Source organism: Vombatus ursinus, unplaced genomic scaffold (assembly GCF_900497805.2).
Source record: "Vombatus ursinus unplaced genomic scaffold, bare-nosed wombat genome assembly UNPS02004063.1, whole genome shotgun sequence".
In the NCBI taxonomy this organism is placed as follows: domain Eukaryota; kingdom Metazoa; phylum Chordata; class Mammalia; order Diprotodontia; family Vombatidae; genus Vombatus; species Vombatus ursinus.
Genome location: NW_020943841.1, coordinates 269777 through 289461, shown reverse-complemented (window position 1 = coordinate 289461; position 19685 = coordinate 269777). Strand labels below are relative to the sequence as shown.

Here is a 19685-nt window from a genome sequence, read left to right as displayed (position 1 = left end):
TCTCTCTCTCTCTCTCTCTCTCTCTCTCTCTCTCTCTCTCTCTCTCTTTCTCTCTCTCTCACTCTCTCTCCCTCTCTCTCCCCTTCACCCCATCTCCATCATACAAAGAGCTATCTCAAGGATACAGAGGCTGAATAGGATCATTTGATTGTAAGTTAGAAGAGTTGGGGTTAAATCTCAGCTTTGCCCCTTACTTGTTACGTGACCTTGGACAAGTCTCTTCCCCACTCTGGGCCTCAGTTTTACCATCAGTAAAATGAAAGAGTTTGACTAAATGATCTCTGAAGCTCCTTCCAGCTCTGATATGCGGTGATTCCAGCCTGGTTTTTACAACGTCACTTGGAACAATAATAGCTTGTGAACTCTTAAGTATGGCATCAATGTCAGGTATTACTAATCATCTTCTTTTATTATATTCATAATGAGAATAATAAGTCCTAAACCCATACGCCCCATCAGTGATGACTGCTTCCCTCTGAAATTACAGGACTAGATACTGTGAGGTCAATAAGCAGGCTAGCTCAGGCTGCTTTCAGTACTTAATGTATGGCCTCCACTCTAGCCATTTGGTGCCTGGCACAGCCCCTCAAAGATGCTGCTGTCAATCTAGAACTTTCAGGGAGCCATTTCTTAAAGGTTAAGAAGGATGGCTTTCTGCATCATACTGAATCCTGCTAGAACTTAAATTGAGAACACCAGTCAAAGAACAGTGGTCTAAAGTCCATCTTTTGTGCTCTCCCCCCACCTTCTATGCCTCCCCAAACCCTCCCACTGGATTTTAAACAGGAATGGCTCTTTTGGCTGCCAATTTGAAATTGTTTAAATTGTTTGGCCTAACTCCACGAACAACATCAGGAACTTGGCACTCCATTCCACAATGCTTTTCTCCTTTGTCAATATCCTTAGCCCAGGGAACCAAAAGTAGAAGCAATTTGGCTAGTGGTCCCCATGCTGATCTGGATTTGAAATGACAAAGGGGAGGAGGCTTCTGCTCACCTCTTGCTTTCAACCCCCGAGCATGGGCCTACACCAAATGAGGGCCAGCTAGATACCGGAGAGGAAGTCACTCACCCCAGAGCTCTTCCAAAGCAGCATCCTGGAAGGGGCTGCACATTCTCCACTCCCTCCCCACTCTACTCCCACCAGCAATGGACTAGCAGAATGGTATTTCTTACACAAAGGTGTGGTCACGTCACCCTTCTGTTGAGAAATCTTGAGTGGCTCCCTCCCTCCCAAGTAAGGTTCACATTTTTCAGCCAGGAGTTTAAGGCCCTCTACAACCTGGCACCAATCAATCAACAAGTACCTATATTAAGCACCTACTATGTGCCCAAAGACACAAGGAAAACAGCCCCTGACCTCAGGGAGCTTATATTCCAGCAGAAGAAACATCTAAATAAATACTACCTGTACATACAAGATTCATACAAAAGAGATGCAAGGTAGGTAGTATGAGAGGTAAAGGCACTCACAGTCAGGGAGAGATGGGACTGAGAAAGGACACCTGTAGAAGGGAGAACCTGAGCTGAGTCTTAAATGAAACCAGAGCTTCCAAGAGGCAAAGGTGAGCAAAGAGAACATTCCAGCCATGGGGAACAGTTTTCCTGGTTAAATTCCTATCAGTCCCTTCCTTGTACTCTATGCTCCAAACAAAACAGACTATTTCTGCTCTCTCCTACCTCTGGGCCTTTGTTCACGCTATTCCCTCTGCCTGAAATGCCCTCCTATCCAATCGTTAAAGCTCAACTCAAATTCTACCTCCTCTGTGGAGACTAGCCTGATCTCCTTACTTATTAACAAGCTCCCCGCCCCACTAGCTCCAGACCTCACAAAGCACTTTCTTTTGCATGTTTATAACATACTATGTAATGCAACATTGTGTGTTAGCATTAGCTGAGGGATTGATTCTCAAGATATCTGAAAGACGGGAGTCAGTCCCTCACTGTAGGTGTTTAATAAAATGTTGCTAACTCTCTGATCCTAGGAGTTCAGACACACATTTAAAAACCTACCTCAACATTCTCCACTCACTGACCTCTGAAATCTAAGTTAGAAAACCCTGGCAAGGCCAACTTGACCAGAATCTCCCTATATGAGATGATTTGGGGATCTATGCCTTTAAGCTGTGTTATGGAGGTCCAGGAGGGGTCTTCTAGCAATAAATTTCCTTGTCTGAGGTTAGTGATGAATCCTGTGTCTCATCTTTAGTTCTCAGCGATGGCAGATCAGGTTCAAGCTACCAGGGGTGGGGAACCTGCGGCCTCGAGGCCACATGTGGTCCACATGCGGGTTCCCCATTCCTGAGCTAGACTTTAATGGGAGACATGGACCCTTTCCTCCAACTTCTACTCTTAACACAGTCCTATCAAGATCAAACGCTTCCATTGGACTTTCCAAAGATTTAGGTCTTATTAGACTATGAGGGTTTTCCCCAAAACAATCATATGAGAAACAGAATTAATTTCTAGTTTAACTCCTTGGTGATCATTCCTCTAAATACTCCAAGGAGTGGTTGATACTCCAAGGAGCTTTGAGCTCCTACTTGGGAGGATTTGTGCTTCAGGAAGGGGTTTAATTCATGAAAAATTTACAACCTACTATGTGCAAAGCTCTGTGCCAAGTACTGGGAATACAAAGAGTTGTGGACTATGAGAACTGTTAAGAGAGCTTAGAGATGAATAAACCATTCTCATTTTAGAGATGAGAAAACAGAGGACTGGAGAGGAAAATGACTTGCTATACAGCTAGTATTTAGCTCTGCTACCTTCCCCATTATGCCCTGTTGTTCCTTCAAGGAGTTAACAATCCAGTAGGAGGGGAAGCCATGTACACACAAAACTGAGGGAGAGAGAGATGAGGCTAGGTCTTTCAGTAAGATGTGAACTCGTTGAGGATACACCTGTCTTGATTTTGATTTCACAGGTACAGCACCCAGCACAGTACCTGGCACAGAACAAACACTGAATAAATGTTTGTTGGTCAATAGATCCAACTGCCTGGACCTCTCAAGCAAAGTATCATGAGAGCACATTGAGACTCTGGGATTTGGGAAGGGAGAGACTACTCTGACCTGGGGGTAAAGAGGACGCTGGGAAAGGCTTCATGGAGAAATAGCACCTAAATGCTTATTGACTAAGTTGGGCCATAAAAAGAGGGGGAGGAAGGGGTTTATTTGGGGCACTGGAGAGGGGAGAGGACTGGCTGATTACGGGGATATAAGGTAGCCCCATTTGGCTAGAATCTATAATACACAGAGTATGAGACAAAACTGGAGAATTAAATGGAACCAGGCTGTGGAAATCTCTAGATGCCAAGATCTGGGGTTTCTATTGTCTTTGGTAGGCAATGGGGAATCTTTAAAGATTTTTTGAGGAGAGGGACAATGTGTTCAGAGAGATATATTTGGGAGATTATTCTGGTAGCAGTAGAATAGGGTGGCCTAAATGACCTCTGAAGCCCTTCATAAATCAAAGCTTTTCTGATTCCAGGGCAAGGGCTCTTCTGGAGCCCCAAAGTCATTTCTATGGTGGTCACATTTCTGCCCAAATCCATCTTTCATCCCCCTCTCTTTCTGTCAGTCTGACCTTGTTCTTTATTACTCGCAGTACTTTAAGTAGCCAGCAGTGCCAATATCCACACACTCCTTGAGCTGTCTTCCTCATATTTACTTCATGCTTCATTCTCATAAAGTGCTCTCTCTAGGCCCCTTAAGCATTTCTGTTGCTCTCTTCCAAAACCGGGATGCTCTGAATTAAAGGCAGAAACCTGGGCCAATGAAAAAGAGGTACTGCAAGACCTTGCTCTAAAAAGCCAGAGGCCCATGCCTATGTTGACCGTGACCTCAAAACCATATTAACTTTTTCAATGCCATATGACACTGTATACTCTTAATAGAGTTTATGATCCACTGTCACTTGTACATGATCAAACACAAGAATCAAATCTGCTTCCAATGATCTACTTCCCTGCATATTTACAACAGAGATGAAATATAATCCACTACCCAAAAAACCTTGGCTGACAATCAATGGCTTGTGAGAAGGAAGCTGCCCTAAATGGGTAGAAAGGTAGTCTTGAAGCTAGGAAGCCCTTGATCTGAGTCCCATTTCTGACACATATGATGGCCAGGTGACCCTGGGCAAGTCACTCAAACTCTCAGTGGACCCCAAGCAACTCCCTAGACTAAGTTACAGAAATGGTGCTGACCTGCATTGGTAGACGTGAAACTGCAGGTTTAGTACCTATCCTAATTAGTCATAAACTGCTTTGATTTTTATTAAACCTGGATTCTTTCAATCATTACAGATGTATGTACTTATTGCCTATTAAGAACAGAAATCAGACTTGGGTACCTTCTACCAGACAGACTGGGCAAACTCCTATGGTGCTAGGCCACTTGGCAGGACTTCTCAGGGTAGTGAGCCAGAGCTGATTTTGCCCCACTGCAAAAAGTACAGAGGGTGAGGAAATGTCCTTCTTGTCATTATATTTATTTATTTTTTTAAAAAAATCATTTTTATTTTTTGTTCTGAACTTAAAATACGTAAAAGAACATTTCCATATACACAGCAATACACAAAAAGAAAATCCAAAAGAAACCACAAATCTCTATTTCATGCCACTAGATTTTTTAAAATACAGAATATGTTCCACACCTGACTTCTCAACTTCGTTCTGTTCTCATCTGTGAATAATGGTCCTCTTTTTCTGGCATCACTATTGCTAATCCTCATTCTTTTCCTCCCTATCTGCCCTCTTCCAATTAAAATTGAAAGAAATCAATCAACAAACATTTATTAAGAGCTTCCTGTGTACTGAGCACTGTGCTAAGTGCTGATGATACAAATAAGGATAAAAACAGATAAGCATAGGGAAGCAAAACAAATCCACACAAGGGCCAAAGTTATAAACATCTCTCTCTTTCTGTATGTTGTACCCATCACACCTCCATCAGGAGGTGGGCAACATGCTTTCACATAGGTCCTTTGGAGGCAGGATTGGTCATTGGATGGATCGAAGTTCAGAAATACTTCCAAGTTGTTTGTCTTTATAATGTTGTACTTGTATAAATTGTGCTCTTGGTTCTGCTCACTTCACACTATCCAGGATTTTAAAAAGTAGTCTTTCATCATTTCTTACAGCATAATACTATTCTATTACATTCACATACCACAATTTGTTCAACCATTCCCCCAACTGTCTAAGGCTTCTCTCTGGATCCTAATTCTTCGCTTCCTCCCACCCCCTTAAGGATCAGCAAGTTGGTTTTGCTGGCAGCTATTCTCTCCCCAGTATTACCCTCCTCTGAACCCATGCCATATGTCTAATACTGTGTGTATGTATACATGTGTGTACACTCAACTTTCCTTTGTCCATTTCAAATAAGATTTGATTTTGGTTTCAAATAAGATTTGATTTAAGATTCCTTTGCCCATTTTCAAATAAGGTTCATTTGATACCCACTCCCCCCACATCTTCCTCCATACTTGGATATGCTTTTCTTCTCATACTCCTCAATTATGAGAAATAGCAAGTTCCACTCCCTTCTTCCCCCGTTCTATATTAGTGTATTCCTTTCACCCTCTTTAAACCCTTAGAACAGAACCAATGCCCACTCCCACCTTTTTGGCCTTTTCATCAAAAGTGCTTGAAAGTCCCTTATTCCATTAAAGAACCATTTTTCCCTGTAGGATGATACTCAGTTTTGCAGGGTAAGTTATTCTTGGTTGTAAGCCTATCCCTTTTGCCTTTTGGAATAGTATATTCTAAGATCTCCTCTTGTTTATAGTACAAGCTGCCAGGTCTTGTGTGATCCTGACTGGGGCTTCTTGGTACTTGAATTGCTTCTTTCTGGATGCTTGCAGGATTTTTTTTCTTTGACATAGGAGCTCTGAATTCTGACTATAACATTCTGGGAAGTTTTAAATTTGGAGACTTTTTTTTTTTAATAACCTTTCAGGAGGTTACAGAGGTAGATTTTTGTCTTTACTGTGGCCTCTGGTTCTAAAAGAACATTCAGTTTTTATGGATGACTTCCTGAAATATGGAATCCAACCAGGTTTTGATTTTTGTTTTTACCAAGGTTTTTTGGGAAGTTATGATTCTTCAATTATTTCTCCTTAACCAGTTTTCCAGGTCAATTGTTTTTTATATCAGATATCTTGCATTTTCTCCTATATTTTTAATCTTTTGATTTTGTGGTGATGGTTTCTGCTGTGCCTTATGGAGTCACTAATTTTTGTTTGGTCTATACTAGTTTTCAGGGAGACCATTACTTGGGTAAGGCTCCCCACTTTCCCTTCTAAGTTATTTATTCTGTGTCCAATTCTTTCCTTCAGAGTTTTTATATCACTTGCTTCTTTTTTTCTAGGTATTCATGTACTCCTCATGGAAAATCCATTTTTTCCTGTGAATCTTTGCCTGCATTGTTAAAGATTTACTCCTTCTTTGGGGAGATTTCTAGATTTATAATAATTTTAAAGCTGATCAGGGGGTTCTTTGCTTTACTACATCTTTTCAGCTTTTGTTCCTGAATTGGGGCTTTGTGCCAGGCTCCATCCCCAGCTGAGATTTTTGGTCAGTTGGTCAGCCCTTAGTCACATGGGTTCCTGTACTGACCTCCTAGGGTTGGGATCTTTAAGGTCCAGAGCACCATCTAAGGACCTCTGAGTCCCTGGGCCTGGAATATCAAGCCCAATACTACCTGGCCAATTTCCAAGGTTCCCAACATGGGACTCACTGACCACACTGGGGCTTTCTCAGGGGATCCACCTACTCTTCCTGCCTCCAGACACAGAGCCCTGCAAGCTACTAGTTTCTCCAGGTCATCTCTGGTTTTGCTAAAAGGCTCCCGTCTTGTCAGCACCAGCACTGGTTTTGCTGGGGGCCTACTGCTTGTGAGCTTATGATTGACTTGAAAGTAGTCACTAATTGGAGCTTCTCTTTGAATTTCTGGATCATCATTCAATCTGGTGTGAATTTCAGGTTTAGGCTAGAGAAGATATGTGGCAGCTAAGCTATCTGCCTCCATTCAGGCAACTATCTTGGCTAATCTCCTCTGTTAAATTACTTTCAATAGAAAAGGTTAATGCACTTTCAAGTTTTTCAAAGGCCTTGTTGACAAATTCCCCTGCTCTTGATTGCAGATCACTGACACAAGGGGGATTCTCCTAGATTCCTATGGACCAAGCACCTTGAACAGAGTAGGGTGAATGATGAGAACCATAAGAGAAATGATGACTATCACAACAAAGATGACGATAGCAGCAGCTGCTTCTGACTAGCCCTTTCTGGGTTAGGACATGCTCGCAAAGGAGGCAGTATAACATTGAGCAGCTACTTGTTCCAGAGAAGGAAATTCAATCTCAGAAAAGTGAAATGAAAATATGGGAGCCAGGATTTGAAGTCAGGTTTCTTGACTCCAGAGTTGGAGGGCACTTCTTGTCACTGGTTATTAGTACAAAGGAAACAAGCAAATTGGTCATGGGTCACATGTCACAGTGACAAGTAACAAGGACACAGGAATGGGAGTCAAGAGAGCTGGATTCTGGTTCTGGCTTGCCCACTAACTGCTTGTAACGGACCTAGGAAGAAAGCCTAGAGCTGTGATTCAATAACATGAGGGAATCCCCAGCTAAGGAACCTCTCCCAGTGCAGCTCCCACTTTCTCTGCAATTGATAGTTTTACCGAGTTGCCTAGACACCTCAGAAGTGCTGTGCCTGGGGTCATACAGCCAATATGTGTCAGAGGTGTGGCTTCAATCAGGTTTTCCTGGGATCAAGATCAGCTCTCTAGCCACTATGTCCTGCTGCCTTTCATACTAGTTCTATGACGTAGGTCAATTCATATCTTTTCCCTGATAACTTTGTTTCCTCATCTGCAAAGTGATATGGTTGGACAAGATCCTTTAAGTCTCAACTGGCTCTGAGGGGCCAGATGCCATTTCAGCTAAACACTACGCTACAGTCCACACCACCAAGAACACACCTGGAATGAGTAACGACAAGATAGACACTAAAATGCCCTTTCTAAAAAGCCAGAAGTGTCATTATTCTAGGTTTATGTTTTCAGAAAAATATTCCACAGGCTCGATGACAGTCCCTCCCCAACACACACTTCAGATCACAAAACTCAGCTTATACAAGGTCTTTCCTGACCTTTCCCAGCTGGTCATGCTACCCACTACCACCCTCAAATCACTCTGTATATAATAAATTCTTGGTGAATGAAGATCCCCCAAACTGGACATTCTGATCACCTCCATCCAAAGTAATTCAATGGATGTTCCAAAAAAGGAATAAATAGCCAAAGACAAAATGCCCAGGTAAAATATACATGTGGCTCTAAATGCAATTTGGGGGAGGGGGCCTAACAGAGGAGAAGCAGGGGCAATAAGGATGTGACTGAGCTCCAGATAGGTTCAATTTCCCAAATTTCTTCAAATTTCAGGCTGCAATCATCTCTCTGTAATCTTCAAAAGTCAAAAGAAATCTACCTGCAGAGAACATCAGGTCAGCCCTAAGAGGCACTTGACAATACCCCTGTGTTCAACTCCCATCGGTTCTGCTCGATATAACAGGGAATGCTGGGAATAGGTCTGTATGGAGTGGAAGAAAAGGGAAGGCTTGTGACCACAGGGGGAAAAAAGCAAAAGCAAGTAGCTCTCTGGGAAGGAAGAAAATGGATTTCAGGATGAGCTAAAAAACATTTTCATAACTGAAAGAACTGAGGTCTAGGCAACAGCAGCAGGTCAAGCAGACAGTTATTTACAATATAGTCTCGGTAGAAGGCAATATTCAAGTACATTATTATCCCCGGATTTTTTAATATTATAGATCCTGATACTGGCTTTTTTTTGTAAAGCCTCCAAGAGAAACTAATGTAGAGAACTTGCTCCCCAAGAGAGGCAAGAATTGAACCAGAATTGGTCTGTAAATCACAAGATAACTACCTAAAGAAAAAGAGAAACACAATGGGAGAAAGAGCCCAGAATTTTTTTTGGAAGTCATATAAACCAGAGTTGTTTTTACATGGAGACAATAGTACGACCCTGATATACAATCCCAAACTAGTAGTACCTTGTATAATAAAATCATATTTATTTAAAGTAATAAGCCAAAAATAGACCTGCAAGAGATGCACTGTTGGCAGAAGAAGGAATGAAGACATTCTCAGGGGGAGAAAATTGTCAACCATTTTATCTGATCACATTGCAGCTAAGGCGTCATATCCTAGCTCTGCTTTTTAGAACCTGGGTGAATCCTGGCAAGTCACCTCCCCCCCTCCTTGGCTTCAGTCTCCCTCTCTGTCAAATAAGGGGGCTGTACTAGATTAAATGGCCTCACAGGTCCCTTCAAACTCTAGATCTAGGATCTTAGGATCCTGGGACCAATCAAAAAGGCAAGAGTGCAAGGGGTATCCACTCTAAAGTGGGAAAATGACAAAACAGTAATACATGGCACTTCTCAAGAGTTTTCCCATTGACAAAGCCCTTCATGGGCATTATCCAAGGTGAGGTCAGTCACTTCCAAAATTAGCCCCATTTTACAGGTACAGCAAGGAAAGGTGAGAGGGCTTAAATTACTTGCCCAGAGTCACACAGTTAGTTAGCTGCAGAAGTAGGACGTGCTTCTTAGCTCTTTGGACTCCAAATTCAGTGCTCTTCCTTCTTACCCCATTCCCCAGTCTACATGCTATCCATCCATTCAAAGACCAGCTCAAATGTCACCTTGTCCAGAAAGTCTCCCCTGGCACCCTTCTACCTCAGTGGCTTACATCTCTTATTGTCACTAAGAGCTATAATACAGAAACACAGAATGATAGAATCTATGAGCAAGAAGAGACCTCCACGGCCCTCTAGTCTGGCCCATACCTGAACAAGCCACCTCTCCACAACACAGTTAACAAGTGGCCATTCGGCCTCTACTTGGAGCTCTCTAGTGAAGGAAGGGGAATCCACCACTTTCTAAGATAGCCCATGATACTGTGAGACAGCTCTCACTCTGAGGAAGTTTTTCCATACTTCTGTGATATATTTCCCTTAACTTTGTTCCTAATCTCTACCCTCTGGTGTCAAATAGAACAAATATGCTACCTCTTCTAAGTGACAGCCTTTCAAATACTCCTGATCCCACCCTTACCTGCCAAATCTTCTCTACTCCAGGCTAAACAGCTTCAGTTCTTTTAACCAATCCTCAGAGGAAGCTAGGTGATACCCTGGATAAAATTCTGGACTTAGAGTTAGGAAGACATGGGTTCAAATTCTACGTCAGACAATTCCTACATGGGTGCTGTGTGTGCCCCTGGAAAAGTCACTTAATCTTTCTGAGCCCTGGCTTCCTCATCTATACAATGAGGAAAATACTAGCACCTACTTCACAGAGTTGTTTTAAGGATCACATGGGATAACATACGTAAAGGGTTTTGCAAAAGTTAAAATGCTCAAAAAATGCTTCCTCCTCCTCCTCTGATTATTATTATTATTATTATCATTATTATTATTACTGTTATATGACATGATCCCTAGCCTATTCATCCTGGCTCCCTCCTATGGGAACCCTCCTTCGAGCTTATCAAGCTCATTTTAGAAGGTGGGGCTAAGAACTGAACACAGAACTCCAGATGGGATCTGCCCATAGGCCGGGATCTTGTGCTACTTAATGGAGTTCAGAATTCTATTGGGCCTTTCAGCTGCCATGCCAACCTGGTGGTTTTCTAGCCACACACCCCACCCACTACTTGTGAAGCTGGTTTTTTAGACCCATGATTTAGCACATCACTGTAACCTATCAAGCTCTGTTGGTACCCTTACTGTCAGTCATCCCCCCTGAAAGTTAACACTCCCAGCACCAATCATGACACTGGCAAATATGAGAATCGTACCTTTTCTGGCTTCATCCAAATAAATGAGAAGAATTTTAACCAGCATAGGGCCAAGGACACACCAGCAGGATGCTCTGTTAAAGACCTCCCTCAAAGTAGACACTAAGGCATTAATGACTGATCTTTGGGGTTCAGTCTTTCAATGAAGTCCAAATACAACAAACTATTTTATTATCTAGCCCAAATAGCTTCATCTTGTCCACAAAGAGCATGAGCAATGTGGACAGATGCTCAGTTGAGATCTAGGTACATATAGTATGTCTATAGCAGTATCCTGGTCTAGCAGGGATGTCTAATATCCCTGTCAAAAAAGGAAATGAGGTTAGTCTGACATGACCTATTGCGGAAGAAGCCAGGCTGGTTCTCTGTGATCCCAATTTCTCTAATGGCTCTCAAACCACCCCCTTAATAATGCATTCTCAGATTTTTCCAGGAATCAAAGGAAAGCTCAATGGCTGGCAGGCTCCATTCTCTTTCCTTTCTCCAGACAGGAAGAAAGAGCAAGGCTGTCAACTTTGCACAACTCTGCTTCACTTAAATCCAATTCATGCACAAGTCAATGCATCACCTTGACGTTATTGGTCCTGGACCACCACCATCACAACCAACAACAACAGCACCTCTCCTATTCTCCAGGTTCTTGCAGACATCATTGACTGGCTCAACAATCAGGCGTGATTTCTTTAAATACCCGAGGAAAGAGTTAGGGGCTCTTAACCTTTGGTTTGTATGAACCCTTTTGGCAGCTTGGTAAAGTCATCAGACTTCTCAGAATAAGGCTTTTAAATACATTGTAAAAACATATAGGATCACAAAGGAAACAAATTAGATTGAAATACAGTTATTGAAATTTTTTTTTAATTCATGGAATTCAGATTAAGAACCCCTGATATCATTGAACATCAGTTTCAACTCTCTATGAATTTTGTTTTCTCCTTCCCAGCCCAAAACCTTTTAAAAAAATAAGAAAACAAGAGTAGTACTGCTTTTCCACCATGTCTGTTTTCTCATTGCATTCACCCCAAAGTCCTAGTCCTTTGCTCCTCCTTTTGCCCCCAATACAGCAAAAAAGGTCATAAACATTTCAAGTCCATCTGCATCATGTCTCACTAAGCAATCTTATTTAAGCTTTGTACCTCTCCTAGCACCAGAGGCTCAAAAAAAAAAAAAAAGGTTACGTGATTTGTAACAGGTCACAGATCAAATAAATGGCAGAACTAGATTTTAAACCTAAGTCTTTTGATTCCAAGTCAAGAGCTTTTTTCGCTATATCAACAGAGATGTCCCTCGGTCTGTGTACAATACAGAACTGAGTTACATGTAGTTCTTTATGCTACCCCTGCCATAGTAGGCAGACGCACACACACATACTCATACGTACATGCACACACACATATACATACACATACACACTGCCATTTTTTATCTCTACTGTAGGTTCTTATTCCCACAGTCCATGTATCTGTTCCTGAATGTTCCCACAGCTCCTTCTAGTCACTGCTACTGATTTATCACCCCCATTTTTCCCCTTCTACTTCTCTATCCTTTGCTTTTTGCTTCTCTCTGTTTCCTGTTGCTCCTTCCAAGCTTCTCAGTTTTCCTCAATGAAAATTTCATCTAGCCACTGCTCCTTTCCTTCCATGCACCAAACTAACCACTTGGAGTATCTACGCATCCCCTTCAAGTTTTCTTCCAGGTTGGAAGGTTAGGACCTTGAGATTGCATCTTTGTACTCCAAGAGCATTCTAACTCCCAATCTGCAGTCCCAGAAGTTTGGTCTCTGGATAGCTGAGGTTTGACTGCATAGCAATTCTTTCTGGAAGATTCTTCTCAAACTTCTCATTTCTTTCACATGCTTCCCCCAAACTCCTTGAATTTCATCCTTGACTGAGACCCATTCGACCTTCTCACAATCTCTTACTCATTTGCTTCTTAATAACACTTTATACTGAATTTTGTATCCAGCGTCAGTAAGGATTCTACTTGGAATCCACAGCCTTGCATAAACAGTAAGGCAAAAAAAAAATGTATCATATCTTTTATCACTTGGAAAGTAACAAATTCCAGAGTCTAAGAACTGAAACTTAGCTCCAAATGGGACCCTCTACCTTGATCATGCACTGGCTCTCAGAGGAAAATGTTTTCAGAGGAAAATTTTATTTGATCTTTCTAAATAATCCCTAGAGACCTCCCTCTTTGGGAGACAAGCTTTTTTATATGATTGGATCCTTAATATAATCCATGGCCTTTTGCAACCTATTTATAAAACTTTTCTTAAAAGGTTACATGAATACATTGTTTCAAATACTGAATAATTAAAAGTTATGATTCCTGTTCCATGATCATTTTGAAATTTTACCTTATTTTAAATTTAAATGAACCACATTACAGTGTCAGACAGCGGAAAGAATACTATCCCAGTAGGCAGGAAAGCTAGGTTCCAGTCTTGGCTCTCCAGCAAATGGTTGGGAGACTTGGGGTGAATCTCTTCCCTAAAGAGCCCCAGCTTCTCCAACTGTACAATGAGGAGATTGGATGACATTGTAACTAAGCCTCCCCCGCACCGCCCCTGCTCGGCTGCTCCCCATTCTGAGACCTTGCTTGGTTCTAACCTATTTCATGAATGACATTTTTAAAAATTGTTTTTCACGCACTTTGGAAACACCACTCTACTCTTCTCAAAGCATGGCAAAGTAGTATGACAAAGCAGAAAGTGCACTGGGTTGGGAGACAGATGGCTTGAGTTTGAATCCTAACTCTGCTACCTCAGAGTTAAGTGACCCAATAGCTATATGGAAAAATCACTTTTCTTGTGGGCCTCAGTTTTCTTTTCTGTAAAATGAAGAGGTTGGACTAGAGTCAACAAACATTTAATAAGCATCTATCACATGCCAGGTCCTTTGCTTGGCTCTGGGGAGAGAGAGACAAAAACCTTGTTCCGAAGGAGCTTCCATTCGACCAGGCAAATCCAACATGTACACAAGTAAACCTCAAATATATGAAAAGCAATATACTCAGGAGTTTAAAGAAGGGTAGGAGGAGGGCAGTAACTAAGCCAGGTCTTAAAGGAAACTAGGGATAAGTGAGGAGGGAACTTCCAAACAAGGAAGATCACTTGTGGATGGAAACAGAGGTAGTAGCTGGAAGGCTTGACTGGGACAAAAAGAGTGCAGGAAGGGAAGAAATAGGAAGAAAAATGAGAAAAGTAGGTGGGAGCTAGACTGTGCAGAGCCCTCAATGTTAGGTTTAGAATACTGTTGGGGTTTTTTTCCTTGCAGGTAATAGGGAGTCATCAGAGAGTTGAGTAAGAGGTTAATACAGCCAGATCTGTGTTTTAGAAAAACCAATTTGGCAACCGTATGGAAGATGAAGCTATGTGTAAATAATATCTAAGGTCCCTTCCAACTCTTAAATGCTGTGGTACTCGGGAGTGTCATGGTAAATTCCTTATATCTCAATGATGAATCCAATTTCAGGACAAAAATACAGGAAAATCTGGCCTAGTACCATCCTGATGATCTTATACCCTGTTAAGGATGAGTAGATAATCTGGTGAAAATTCACCTGACCTTTGAGGGCTAATGATTCACATGTTTTTCAGGCAGATATAGCCAACAAGACATATTTTTCCCAACCTTAATCTTGGTTCTCCTTCTTGAACCTTTCCACCTACTCCTTCCAAAAAGCTGCATTTCTCTTAAATGTGCTCAAAGGCATATTGTAGGGAAGTATCCTTCTTTAAACCAAGAGCAACTAGAAATTCACTAGGCTCCTCTCCTCTAGGATTCAGATTCTATAGGACAAACAATAATTTTCCTGAGTAGCATACTTTCTGATATTAATCACACACACACACACACACACACACACACACAGAGACATTTTTAAAAAAGCTTTCCAAAAGACCTTATTGGACTTTTTGAAGTACCTGTACTAGGGACCACTTATTTCCAGAAAAAGGAGTGACTTGGATTGCAGGCACAGATGACACACCTATGAAAATTTTTCAAATGACATTAAGCTGGATGGGACCTTGAACATGTTGGATGACAGTCAGGATCTCAAAAGAACTGGGCCAGCTAGAGTTATGGACTGAATCAAATAAGATAAAATGAAGTCGGGATAAAGGTAAAGTCCTATATTTGAGTAAAATAAAAACTCAACTAAACAAGTGCAAGATAGGAGAGGCATGGCTAATTCACAGTTGTCCAGATGAAAAATCCCTAGGGGTTTTAGGCCTGCGAGGACAAGGACACAACAGTGTGACATGGCAGCCAAATGCAACAACCACAACCACCACCAAACCAACCCACATGTGCTCTTTAACCACACTAAGAGCCATAATGTCTAGAATGAAAGGGGATAGTTATACTACCCTGCCTCTGATCTCTACCCTCTCCAATCCTTTGCACAACTGCCAAATTAATATTTGGAAAACACAAATCTGACCATGTGCCCTCTCTACTTCAAAGATCTTCAATGGCTCCCTAGTGTTTTTAGTATAAGACACAAACTCCTCAGCCTGGCATTTAAGGCCCTCCACAGTCTGGCACCTACCTACCTTGCCAGTTTTCCATCATATAACTCCCCTTCCCACTCTCTAGTCCAGTCAAACTGGCTTGCCAGCTGTTCCTAGAACTCATCTTCCATCTCCTGCCTCGGTCTCCCCACCACCCACCCATGCCTAAAATGCTCTCATTCCTCACCCTGACCTCTTGAAATCCCTAGATTCCTTCAAGACACAACTCAGGTGCCACCTTCTACAGGAGACCAAACTTATTAATCCAAACTTACGAGTCCAAGTTTTCCAGAACAAATCCTTTTATGAAGGGGATTTGTTCCGTGAAGTTTGGATTCGGTCAAAGGGCTGCACTTGAGGACCTAGAGGGTCACGTGTGACCTCGAGGCTGCAGGTTCCCCACTCCTGAAGTAAACCCTTCATAAACGCTTGCTGAGTTGCCTTGTTGATTTAGACTACATCTGGAACACTATGTTCAGTTCTGGACCCATATATTAGAAAAGACACTGACAAACTGGAGTGGGCCTAGAGGAGGGTGACAGAGGGTGACCTAGACTTTTGGGGGTGGGGAAAGAGAAGCAGAGAAGAGACAAACTATTGCTATCTTGAAGTATTTGAAATCATGGCTTGTTATTGAGGCCGTGACAGAAATGGCTGAGTCAGGGGAAACCTGATGGAGCCCCCCAGGCAGGTCTAAGGAAGGCAAGCATCTTTTTCTTACAGGACCAAACAAAACTTTTGTGGAATGACTTTGTAGGATCAGAGATCCCTCCTCCCTGACTGTGGCTACCTCACCTGGTAAATTCTACTCCCACTCGTTTCTCAGTCCTTTGAATTCTAGCACTTGTGCTATCCTGTGATTAACCAAAGAATGCTTTTTGGTTTGCATTTTCTCTCCTTCTAACTCAGATCTCCCCTTCTCTGCCCCAGGTGGGTACAATCCAGCCCCAGTGGGAAAGGGGATTTGTCTAATTACCAGTATGTGTCTGCCCTGCCTCAGGGCAGAAGGAAACAGCTGTCACATGACCAAGGATTACTCTTTTTCTGGGTGGCCCCAGAGGGCAGAAGCAGGAGCGATGGGATGGAGGGAATTGCAGAAAGGCAGATTTGGGCTAGATATAAAGGGAAAACTTCCTAACAATTAGAACTGGCCAACAGTAGACTGGGCTGCCTTGAGAGCTAAAAGGTTCCCCTTAACTCAGAAAGACACACGGAAACTTAAGAGTTGGAAGAGACCTCAGTGGCCCTCTACTCCAACTCATGGGGCTATGAGAGGCCATAGCATGGTACAGTGGATAATCCTGAACTCAGGAGTCAGGAAGATCTGCATCCAAAAACCCTGCATCAAACACTTATTAGTTAAATTACTCTGGGCAAGTAATTTGACTACGCCGTGCCTCAATTTCCTCATCTGTAAAATGGGGGTGTAGTTGGATTAGATGGCCTCTAAGGTCCCCTCACACTCTAAATCCATAATTCTATGATTCTATAGCTAAACCAGAATCTCCTTAACAACATACAAGTGATCAGCTAGCCTTTGCCTGGACATCTCCAAGTGGAGACTGCGTCATCACTAGTTCAGAGACATTGCAAAAGATACTCCTGTAAAAGTGAATTAGAACAGATGCCATCCGAGGCCTTTCCCAACTCAGAGATTTTATGCATATTTGCTCCACCGCCTCTAACTGGGGTGAAAATTTACCATCTAAAATGCAACCCATTGACACTTTCCATTCATTCATTCATTCATTCAATAAGCATTTATGAAGTGTCCACTGTGTGCTAGGCTAATGGAAATACAGAAACAAAACCCAAAAAGGTCCTACCTTTGGGGAGTTTACATCCTACACAGGAAAAGAACATGTATATAGATAGATACACAAATACAAAATATATACAAAGTAAATACAAAGTTGTTGGGGTTGGTGGCACTCTCTAAGAGGCAAAGGTAAGGAGGGTGCTCATTCTAGGAATGAGGATGGCCTGGGTACAAAGGTAGGGGGAAAGAAGATGGAATGTTATGAACTAGGATCAGAGGATAGCAATGATGCCCCCAAAGCGATTAAACTATGCATATCCTTTGAACCGGCAGGTCTACATTTCAAAGAGATCAAAGAAAGAGGAAAAGGATCCATGTGGACCAACATATATATATATATATATATATATATATATATATATATATATATATATATTTGCTAGCTCTTTTTGCAGTAGCAAAGAATTGGAAACTTGAGTGGATACCCATCAACTGGGGAATGGCTGAACAAGTTATGGTATGTAAGTGTGATGAAATACTATTGTGCTCTAAGAAATGATGAAGGGGATGGTTTCAGAGCAACCTGGGAAGACTTGCATGAACTGATGCAGAGTGAAGAGATCAGAACCAGGAAAACAATTTATATGACAACAAACAATAATTGTAAAAAACCATCAACTTTGAAAGTCTAACTCCGATCAACACAACAACCACCTACAATTTCAAAGGACTCATAATGAAACCTGCTGCCTACCACCAGAAAGGTGATGGATTCAGAATGCAGATTGAGGCATACTTTTTGGACATGGACAACGTGGAAATTTGTTTTGCTGGGACTATACATGGTTGCAATAAGGGATTAGATTTTTCTTGCTTTCTGCATGGCAGTAGGAGGAAGAAAGAAAGGGAGAGGGAGACAGGTGGATCTTCATTGGCAAAAAAACCCAAAAAAATCCCCCAAAACCCAAACCCAGTAAGATCTAATTTTTAGAATAAAATAAATAAGGGAAAAAAAACCCAGCAAGTAGATCAGCTTGGCTGGAATGTAGAATATGTAAAGGGAAAGAAAGGTTGGAGCCAGATCCTGAAAGGCTTTAAAACAGAGGAGTTCACATTTTTTTCTGGAGACAAAAAAAGAACCACTGGAGCTTTTTGAGCAAGGAACTGACATAGTTAAACTTGTCTTTGCTTTGGGAATATCAATTTGGCAGCTGTGTGGAGAATAGATTAATAAGGGGAGAGACTTGAGAAAAGGGAGACCAATTAAGAGGCTGCTGTAACAGTCCTGGGGAGAGGTGAGGAGGGTATGACCTAAGGTAATGGCTGTGTAAGAAAGAGACAGATACAAGAGATATAAGGGGGTAGAATTGACAGGACTTGGCACCTGATTGAATATGGGGGGGGACGGAAGAGTCCAAGATGGCTGCAAGGATGTGAACCTGGGTTACTGGAAGGAAGGTGGGGTTCTCGACAGAAACAGGGAAGTCAGGGAAGGGAGAGGTTTTAGGGGGAAAGATAAGGAGCTCTGCATTGGATGATCTGAATTTTGAGTCGCCTACAGAAGATACAATTGGACATGTGGGACTAGAGCTCTGAAGACTGAAAATAGAGATCTGGTATCATCCACCTAGAGATGATAATGGGAACAAATGAGAGGGGGAGGAGAGGACTGAACAAGATAGGACCCAGGACAGAGCCTGAGGGTAGAGCCACAGTGAGGGAATAGGATAGAGATGATGATCCAGGGAGGGAAACAGAAAAAGCCACCAGAGAGGCAGAAGGAGATCCAGAAGTATCATGAAAACCCAGAGAAGTCGAGAAGTGTGAGGACTGAGAAAAGCCATGAGGTTTGGCCAGCAAGAGATCATTAGTTTTCGATGTATTGATCAGTTGTGCTGATCTGATTTGTCCCTAAAAAAGACAATTTGTTAGATGGGATGATTCTCAGGGAAAGGGAGGGATACATGAGGGTGTAAAAATCAAAAGACATCAATAAAAACTTATTTAAGAAAAAAGGTAATTGGTAACTTGGGAGGGGGCAGTTTCATTTTGAATGATGAGGTGCGAAGCCCAAATGGCAAAGGGCTGAGAAGTAAATGAGAAGGGAGGAAGTAGAGGTTTTTTCTAGAAGTTTGGTTGTAAAAGAGCAAGGAGATAGAAAACAATAGCTTGAGGGGATGGCAGGGTAAAGGGAAGTTGTGTTGTTGTTGTTGCTGTTTTTTCCAATGGATAGGAAACACAAAGGCAATTTTTGTAAGCAGAAATGAAGGAGCCAGTAGATAAGGACATAATGAAGATGGGGGGAGGAGGGGAGGCAGGAGACGATTGTGAGGGTAGGCTATTGGAGGAGACCATGAGAGTATGAAATCACAAATAGAGAGGATGGCCTTAGAAAGGAGAAAGGTACCATCTTCAACAGAGACTTGAGAAAAAGAGGAGAGAAGAAAGGATGATGTCAATGCCTTTTGCAGTGGATAACAGAAGAAAAAAAGGAACCAACATCAAATGGTCTTTGGCCAAATACG

The 19685-nt window shown here is 42.1% G+C and overlaps 1 protein-coding gene across 3 annotated transcripts in view; it reads right to left on the bottom strand.

Moving 5' to 3' along the window:
• Window positions 1–19685, bottom strand: part of ENOX2 (ecto-NOX disulfide-thiol exchanger 2) — a 307163-nt gene that overhangs the window by 241744 nt on the left and 45734 nt on the right. The window lies entirely within an intron of this gene.